This window comes from Dendrobates tinctorius, unplaced genomic scaffold (assembly GCF_039654945.1).
Source record: "Dendrobates tinctorius isolate UK_male_01 unplaced genomic scaffold, ASM3965494v1 ptg000155l, whole genome shotgun sequence".
Classification (NCBI taxonomy): domain Eukaryota; kingdom Metazoa; phylum Chordata; class Amphibia; order Anura; family Dendrobatidae; genus Dendrobates; species Dendrobates tinctorius.
Window position 1 is genome coordinate 19,514,537 of NW_027361822.1, and position 9,872 is coordinate 19,524,408.

Genomic DNA, 9,872 nt, shown 5'->3' on the forward strand with positions numbered 1-9,872 from the left:
TGGTGTGTATAGGTATTTGCTGTATTAAGAATTTTACATGAATTTTTAATTTTTTTTAGTTGTCCAATAAAATTGTCTCATTTTAGCCACTTCTTGAGCTGGATTTTTTTTTCTTGTGTTCTTCCAACTAATGGTGGGTTCTGGTAATTTCTTAGGGCATTTCAATATTTCAGGTATAATTGCAGTATGGTCCCTACTCTTCCTGCAGGTTTAATGGATACTGCTCCTCAGCTTTTCCAACGCCTTATATTCCTTTTGTCTGTGCTGCATGTTCCTGGTATGTTTGATACTGCTATCCAGCTTTTCCAATGACTGATATTTTGTGATGAGCAAGCATGCTCGTGTGCTAAACGAGTGTTTACAGCGTGCTCATAAAATAGGTTTGAGTCGTCACAGCTGCATGTCTCTCGGCTCACACCGTCTGACATAGCCTCTACAGCTGCAATTTCTTATTTTAGACTCCATCTTTCTAACACACCCTGCCCCAGGAACACACAAGGTGGATGGTTTTCTCCTGTCAGATAACTGCTCTTTCACCTCAATTCCACTGCCACCATTAGTTTCTCTCTCTTCTTTTGAGGCGCACCCTGTTCAAATCTACTCCCCACTACAACTGGCTGTCATTTACTGCTACTGATTACTTCATTTCCTTTCCGCCTACATCCCCTCTACCATCTTGGGTGACTTCAACATTTCCATTTACACGTCCCACTTGGCTGTCTCCAAGCTTCTAACACTTACTTCCTCCTTCGGTCTCGTTCAATGATCCTCCGCAGCGAATCACAAAAATGGCCACACACTGGACCTCATCTTCACCTGCCTCGGTTCCCTATCTAACCTTTCCCTGTCTGACCACAACCTACTCGTATTCTCTTTCCTCTCCTTTCCAAGAGCACAATCCTCACTCCACAAACTTGTACACCCTAACAGAAATCTCAAACACCTTGATTTACACTTATTTTAGGAGTCACTTCTCCCTCTTGCTGACATAGGTTCCTTACTCGATCCACATGCTTCTGCCACGTTATATAACACCAAAATAATTGCAGCTCTCCAATAGGGTCACCCGCCTCACACAGACCAAAGCTCGCACAATCAACAGGCAACCCTGGCACACCAGCCTCACTAAAGAACTGAGGCCAGTTTCCAGAGTTGCTCAGCAGAGATGAAAGAGATCACACTCCAATGAGCACTTCATTACATACAAACAGTTGCCCACCAATTTTAAATCCTCAATCACGGCTGCAAAACAAACCTACTTCTCATCTCTCATATCATCCGTCTCACAACCCTTAACAGCTATTCAAAACTTTCAATTCTTTCCTCCATATACCAGCACCTCCTCCCTCTCCTCTTATCGCAGCTGAAGACTTTGACAACATCAGAGATAGCTTTGGCCAACAGTCCCCACAACCCCTACACATAACTATTTTCAGCCCTCCTCCAAAACCAGCTTTACCACCATTACAGAAAATAAACTTTCCACTCCACTCTCCAGATCACAGCTCACCACCTGTGTACTTGACCCAATCCCATCCCAAACCTCACCAGTCTTCATCACATCACTAACCCATCTCTAACAACTGGTATATTTCCCTCTTGCTTTAAACATGCCTCGATAACAACTATCCTCAAAAAGCCTGACCCATCCTCTGTATCTAGCTAACATCCCACATCACTTCTCCCCTATGCCTCAAAACTACTGGAATAGCATGTCATATCACTTTTCCTCTATGTATCAATACTACTGGAACAGCATGTCCATCTAGAACTGTCCCCCCACCTCTTCTCCTGCTCCTTCTTTGACCGGTTACAATCTGGCTTCCGACCGCATAATTCCACCAAAACTGCCCTAACTTATGTCACTAATGACCTACTAACCACCAAAGCCAAGTGCCAATACTCTGTCCTCTTGAACCTGTAATCCGCCCTTGATGCAGTGGACCATTTCCTCTTACTACCGATTCTCTTATCTCTTGGCATCATAGACTTGGCCCTAACTTGGATCTCTTCATACCTAACAGACATGACATTCAGCATCTCCCACTCACACACCACATCCTCATCTCACCCCGTCGGTGTCCCCCAAGGTTCAGTTCTAGGACCCCTGCTTCTTCTCCATCTACACCTTCGGCCTCGGACATCTCAGACTCCCATGGCTTTCAATATCATCTCTATGCTGAGGACACACAGATCTACCTCTGGTCCCGCTATCAACTCTTTACTATCCAGAATTCATCACTGTCCTCTATTTCATTTTCCTTTGCTCTATTTCTAAAACTTAACATGGACAAAACAGAATTCATCAGCTTTCCCCCATCTCAACTTACTGAAGGAGATAGCAGAAGAAATTTTTGAACCCCTCTCCATAATCTTTGAAAATTCTTGGAGAACAGGAGAAGTGCCAGAAGACTGGAGAAGAGCAAATGTTGTTCCTATCTTCAAAAAGGGGAAGAAGGTGGACCCAGGCAACTATAGGCCGGTGAGTCTGACTTCTATACCAGGAAAGATCTTTGAACAAATTATTAAACAACATGTATGTCAATGCCTGGATAAGAATGAAGTGATTAAACAGAGTCAGCATGGGTTTGTAGCTAATAAGTCATGTCAGACTAACTTAATTTCCTTCTATGACGGTATCACTGATTGGGTGGATCAAGGAAATGCTGTAGATATAGTATATCTTGACTTCAGCAAAGCATTTGACAAAGTCTCTCATACAATCCTTATTGAAAAAATGACTAAGTATGGGATGGACAAGGCAACTGTTAGGTGGATTCATAACTGGCTTAGTGATCGGACCCAAAGAGTGGTCGTAAATGGCTGTACATCCAGTTGGAAGAATGTCTCAAGTGGGGTACCACAGGGCTCTGTCCTGGGCCCTGTATTGTTCAACATCTTTATCAACGATTTAGATGAAGGAATTGAGGGGGGGCGTGGCCTGGACCTCATGTAGGGAGGACGTGGAGTGAGAGAGCTCCTGCCCGGATCCGACAATAAATCCTGATTACCGGCACTGCTGACGAGTCCCACTGACCTGGAGGGCTGCAATATCTCCCTGGGCGTTTAGACAGCGGAGGATCCTTGGGCCATGTCGAACCGCAGCAGTAAAAAAGATAAGGAGACGCCGGGGCGCGCCTCTGCTACATCCAGGATGGCACCAGCAAACAACAAGTCGGCTGGTAGTGGAGCGATGGGAGCTGCTGGCAGGCTGGAACGATATGCAAGGGTGCCTCCTGCTGCTGCTCGATCGCCCAGTGCACAGACTGAGGCAGACGCTGGATGCAGCGTGGAGCTGGAGGATCATCTCTCCAGGGAGGGAACAGTGAGTAAACTGGGCCCCCCTTCAGCCCAACATGTGCAGACACAGGGGCCTGTGCTGGAGGAGGAAGGAGTGGGGGATGGGGAGCAGCCGGAGTCTGTGACTGCTGAGCCCACACTGGGAGAAATCCTCGCAGCAATTAACTCCTGCAATACCACACTGGCCACTCTAAGTAATCAAATGGAGATTGTCACCAAGGACATGGCCTGTATTAAACAAGAGCTGCGAGGGGTGACTGCCAGGGTGGGGGAACTGGAGGAGCGTGTTGGTGCGACGGAGGATAAATTGCCACCAATAACACGGGAGCTGGGAAAAGCCACGCAAAATATTACAATACTGCTGAACAAGGTGGATGATTTAGAGAACCGCTCCCGTAGAAGTAATCTGCGACTGGTGGGGGTTCCGGAGAGGACGGAGGGGACTGACTCACTTGGCTTTTTTGAAAAATGGCTAATGGACACCTTTGGTAAAGATGTTTTGTCCCCATTCTTTACTATTGAGAGAGCACACAGGGTCCCTACGCATGCCCCCCCGCCGGGAGCACCCCCGCGTCCCATCTTGCTTAAGCTCCTACACTTTAAAGATAGAGATGCTATCCTGCGCAGATCCAGAGACATTAAGGAACTTGCTATTAATGGGAGGAAAGTCTCCATTTTCCCTGATTTTTCCCTGGAGGTGCAGCGTAAAAGGGCGCAATTTATTGAGATTAAAAAACGCCTACGTGACTTACAGGTGACATATTCCATGATGTACCCTGCTAGACTGCGGATTGATGTGAATGGAGAAACGCACTTTTTTGATACGGCGGGAATGGCGCTGTCCTGGCTGGATATTAATGAGAGGTCCATGAGGAGGAAGAATACTTGAAGTTCTCCCTTTTTTCGCCACCAGGTGTTGTTACTCCTTTTTGTCTAGGACGCTATGCTGGTATAATTACTACTGTTCATTCCATTTCGGATTCAGGGCGGGAGCTGACCGGATTGCTGTGGACACTCGTTACAGTGACAAGCTGTGGACCCTTCTCCCTGCATGGACTCTGGGCGAGTTTTCTAGCCCTGATTCTCTCTATTTGAGAGAAATGTGCAAGTTACACTTGTGTTTGGGGGTAGGGGCGCTGTGCACTGGTGTGCAGTGCTCCCTCTCCCTCCTTTGTTTTTTTCGTTTGTTGTTGTATTCCCTAATTGTTCTGTGGGATGTGATGTGCGTCAGCCGTGTCGCCCAATTCATTGTACTGAGGGATGGTGGAGATTGCCTCTCTCCCTCGGGAGTGGAGTATGTTCCGATTTCTCATTTTTTAGTCTGCTCTTATGGCGATATCACTTAATATTGTAGCGTGGAATGTTAGGGGGCTCGGGGATGCAAATAAGAGATGTGCTATATTTACTAATATGCAGAAATTTCTCCCGGCTATCCTGTGTATGTCTGAGACCCACATGGTGAAAGATAATATTCATTGGCTAAGAAAGGGATGGGTTTCACATGAATATCATTCCACGTACTCGCCCCATGCGCGGGGTGTCAGTGTGCTGGTGCACAGGTCCATCCCCTTCTCATGTACTAAATCAGTGGTTGACCCTGGGGGCAGATTTGTATGTTTGCTTTGCACGTTATACGGTATACAATTTATTTTGGTTGCCATATACATCCCCCCGCCCTATTCAGTCGAACCAGTAAAAAGAATCTTGTCTATTTTGGGTTCCTTTCCCCCTGCGCCGACTCTTCTAATAGGAGATTTTAATACATATTTGCATCCCTATTTGGATAAGTTGCATTCGGGAAACATATCAGAGGATGCAGCCTCAACCTCATTTGCTAGAACGTTAGTGGAGCTGGGTATGGTAGATCTTTGGCGTGTCCAAAACCCCACAGCCAGACAGTTTTCCTGCTACTCTAGCTCCCACCACGCTATGTCACGGATAGACCTGGCCATTGGGAATACACTCATGACCCCATATGTACGAGGGGTGGCCTACCTGCCTAGAAGTGTATCTGATCACTCGCCGCTACATGTCACACTTTCATGGGGACACCCCCTCACCCTATCTAGACCTATCTGGAAGCTTAATCCCTTCTGGATCCAACTTATAGGGGGATCTTTGCATGATGCCATTCTAGAATATTTTCAACTTAATGAGTACTCTGCATCATCACACATAGTCTGGGATTCCATGAAAGCCTATGTCAGGGGCTTATATATTAGAGAAATATGCACACGGAAAAGCCAAAATAGACGCTACACCCAGAGTCTGATCCAGGAGGTGTCTGTTGCGGAGGCTGCGGTGATACTCAACCCGACAGAGGAAACTAAAAAAGCTTTGGAGAAGGCACAGGGGTCGCTCAGGGAAAACCTCATGTCGGCGGCAGCAAATAAACGTTATTTCCTCAAACAAAAATATTTTATAGAGGGGGAGGGAGTAGGACATTTATTGGCCACGGTCATTAGAGCACAGGACGGATCTTCATATATCAATAGGCTAAAAACGGACTCGGGTGGTCCTGTGACAGACAGTGCGGACATAGTGAGTGAGATAAGGAGGTATTATATGCGACTATACACATCAGATTGCAGTCTCACGGAGACTGAGATTGAGCAGTACCTGGATGCTCTCTCTCTCCCTGCATTGGCTGATAGCGATAGGGATTCATTGGATCGGGACATCCTGTTGGAGGAGTTGGAGGAGGCGCTTGGTCAGATGCAAAATGAAAAGGCTCCAGGAATGGATGGCCTGCCTGGCGAGTTTTACAAAACCTATGCACCCTTACTGCTACCTAAGCTACTTAAGGTATTTGAAGAGGCTGAAAGGCAGAGGGTCCTCCCGCCATCTATGAGGGAAGCTTTGATAGTTTTAATATTAAAGCCCGGAAAGGATCCAGAGGTTCCGGATTCATATCGCCCGATTTCCCTATTATCAACAGATGTTAAATTATTGGCCAAGGTACTCGCCAATAGGATGTCCCGAGTTATCTCATCTGTTATACAGAAGGATCAGACGGGATTTATCCCAGGCAGAGCCACATCTATGAACCTTAGGAAACTATACTTGGGGATTCAACATAGTTCTGGGGAGTTGGGGGGAAGAGCAATTTTGTCCTTAGACGCCGCTAAGGCGTTCGATAGTTTGGAGTGGGGTTTTTTGTGGGCGGTACTTCGGAAAATGGGCTTTGGACACAGATTTATAAATTGGGTGAGGCTGTTGTATGGCTCGCCGGTGGCGAAGGTTGGGGCTAATGGCAGGGTCTCTGAGTCTTTTCCTCTTGGGAGAGGTACTAGACAGGGGTGCCCGCTCTCGCCCTTGCTATTTGCTACTGCGGTGGAGCCATTGGCAGTTGCAATTCGGAAGTCCAGAGAAATAATGGGATTCAGATGTGGAACTGTGGAGTTGAGGATATCATTGTACGCGGATGATTTACTTCTATATTTAGATAAGGTACATTCCTCGATTTTGCCGGCAATGGAGGTCATTCGAGAATTTGGGCTGAGGTCTGGTCTTCGGATTAATTGGTCCAAATCAGCTTTAATGCCGATAGACCCTCTCCCGGCGGATTTCTCAGATTTGCAGATACCGGTCCCTGTAGTTCGGAGGTTTAGGTATCTGGGTATAATTGTTAGTCCTGCCCCGAAGGATTTTCGGGCTCTGAATCTGGAGCCCCTGTTGCAGCGATTTAGAGCAAAAGTACATACTTGGTGTCGCCTGCCGTTGTCGAATATTGGTAGATCTAACTTAATCAAAATGGTAATGATGCCACAATTATTATATTTGATACATAATTCTCCGGTGTGGATCTGTAGGGACTTTTTTGCAAAAATAAATACATTATTCCGGGAATTAATTTGGAAGAAAAAACAGGCTAGGATTCGCTTGGAGATACTGCAGCGAGGGAAGGAGGAGGGAGGATTGGCGGTGCCAAACCCATTCATATACTTTATAGCCTCCCAGATGCAACATCTTAAGGGTTGGGGTAGAGACGGGGCGTGTGACAATGGTGGTGATATTGTGAGGGAAGGATCGGTATGGAAATATCCAGGGTGCCGGTTGGAGGTGGGAAGACGGCAGATAAATGGGGCACGATACCCCACGTTGGCTATGATTTTCAAGGTGTGGGATAGGGGTAAGTCTCTTTTGAAGATAAATGGGCCTACGGAATTGTGGCCATTGTGGCGAAATCCGGATTTGCAAGAGATCAAAAAGCTGGTGGGGTTCGGAAGATGGGAAGATAAAGGGATTTATCTGGTGTCACAAATTTTGCAAAATAATACTCTTAAGAGTTTTGAACAATTGAGAACAGAATTTCACCTCCCGCACGTCTTCTTTTATCAGTACTTACAGCTAAGACATGCATTGGAAAAACAGAGAAGGACAAATCCGGTGATAGTGACACATAATCAAACACTACATATGCTACTTACATCTGAGTCTTCTAGGGGACTTATCTCTGAATTATATAAAAGATTATTACCTGCCCATCTGGAGACATATCCACTGACTGCTGCTAAGAATAAGTGGGAACGGGACGTTGGCCCCCTGACGGAGGACCAGTGGTCCGATATTCTAGAACAGGTCCCTAAAATGGCGGTTTCTGAGTGCCAGCGGCTTTCGCAAATATATCTCATTCACAGGGTATATAAAACACCCAGCTTATTATTTAAAATGGGACTTAGGCCCAATACACAATGTGTTAGGTGTGGGCAGGATGATGCCCACTTGATGCATGTTATGTGGGAGTGCGGGCACATTGGGGATTTCTGGAGGCAGACCCTGGGACTCATAGCCCAAGTATACCATATCACAATACGACCGTCACCTCGTCTATGTTTGTTGAATTTGTGGGAGGAGGGGGTTGACCCGGACTCTGCAGTGGCCCTGGGAATAGCACGCATCCTGTATCAGGCAAGAAAGATACTTGCATATCATTGGTTGGATCCTATGCCACCAACATTGTCAGAGCTTAAAAATAAACTAAATAATGTCATCAGATTGGAAAGGGGGGCTTATTTAAAAAGAAATGCATTAAGAAAGTTTTACAAAATTTGGCAGCCATGGATGGAGTCACCGGGTCTCCCCTCGGGCGCACTGGTACGGGATGCGATGTTGGACCAGTTGCTGTTGTGCTTGCGATGAGGGGATGCTTGGGGGGTGAAAATAAAGTCTAGTGCCCTTTGTGGCGAAGTAGATTTTGAGTGGCGCGGTGGGAGGGAGCTGGGGTGGATTGGACCTGATATCCGTGGGGGGCGGGGGGGGGGCGAAATATGATGCGGAGTGGCGCGGCTGGCGGGGATGGTTTTCCCCCTGAAATGAGGCACTGATGTATAATTTTGATTTTTGTTTATTTGTGGAGCCATGTTGTTTATAGGCTCAATTTTATGCAAATATCTGTGTTTTGAGATTTCTTCTTTTTATTTATTCTTACACAGGAAGAGTTTTACCCTTTAAATAATATTTGCTCTCAATGTAAATTTTACTAGCTATATAAGATGTCATATTCTTTCTGTATTGATTCCTGAATGTTTAATAAAAAAGATCTGATTCAAAAAAAGATGAAGGAATTGAGGGTAAACTGATTAAATTTGCTGATGACACAAAGCTAGGAGGGATAGCTAATACTAGAGAAGAGAGAGGATTCAAAAAGATATAAATAAACTGGAGAAGTGGGCAGCAACTAACAGAATGGTTTTTAACAGGGAGAAATGCAAAGTACTACATCTGAGCAATAAAAATGAAAAAAGCATATATAGAATGGGAGGAATAGGGCTAAGTGACTGCACATGTGAAAAAGACTTGGGTATACTAATAGATCACAGACTGAATATGAGTCAACAGTGTGATGCAGCAGCAAAAAAGGCAAATGCAATTCTAGGATGTATTAACAGAAGCATACAGTCTAGATCACGTGAAGTCATTATTTCCCTCTACTCCTCTTTGGTCAGACCTCATCTGGAATATTGTGTCCAGTTTTGGGCACCACATTTTAAAAAAGACATCAACAAACTGGAGCAAGTTCAGAAAAGAGCGACCAGAATGGTGACCGGTCTGCAAACCCTGTCTTATGAGGAAAGGTTGCAGGATTTGGGAATGTTTAGTTTGCAAAAGAGAAGACTGAGAGGAGACTTAATAGCTGTCTACAAATATCTAAAGGGCTGTCACATTGTAGAGGGATCAACTTTATTCTCATTTGCACAAGGAAAGACTAGAAGCAATGGGATGAAACTGAATGGGAGGAGACACAGATTAGATATTAGAAAAAACTTTTTGACAGTTAGAGTAATCAATGAGTGGAACAAGCTGCCACGAGAAGTGGTGAGTTCTCCTTCAATGGAAGTCTTCAAACAGAGGCTGGACAGACATCTGACTGGGATGATTTAGCGAATCCTGCTTTGAGCAGGGGGTTGGACCAGATGGCCCAGGAGGTCCCTTCCAACTCTACCATTCTATGATTCTATGATTCAACTTCTCGAACAGACCAATTGATCAAAATCAATGTCTGTGTACTCTCCCCAGTCCCACAAGCTTGCCGTCTCGGGGTAACCTTTGACTCTGCTCTCTCCTTCAAA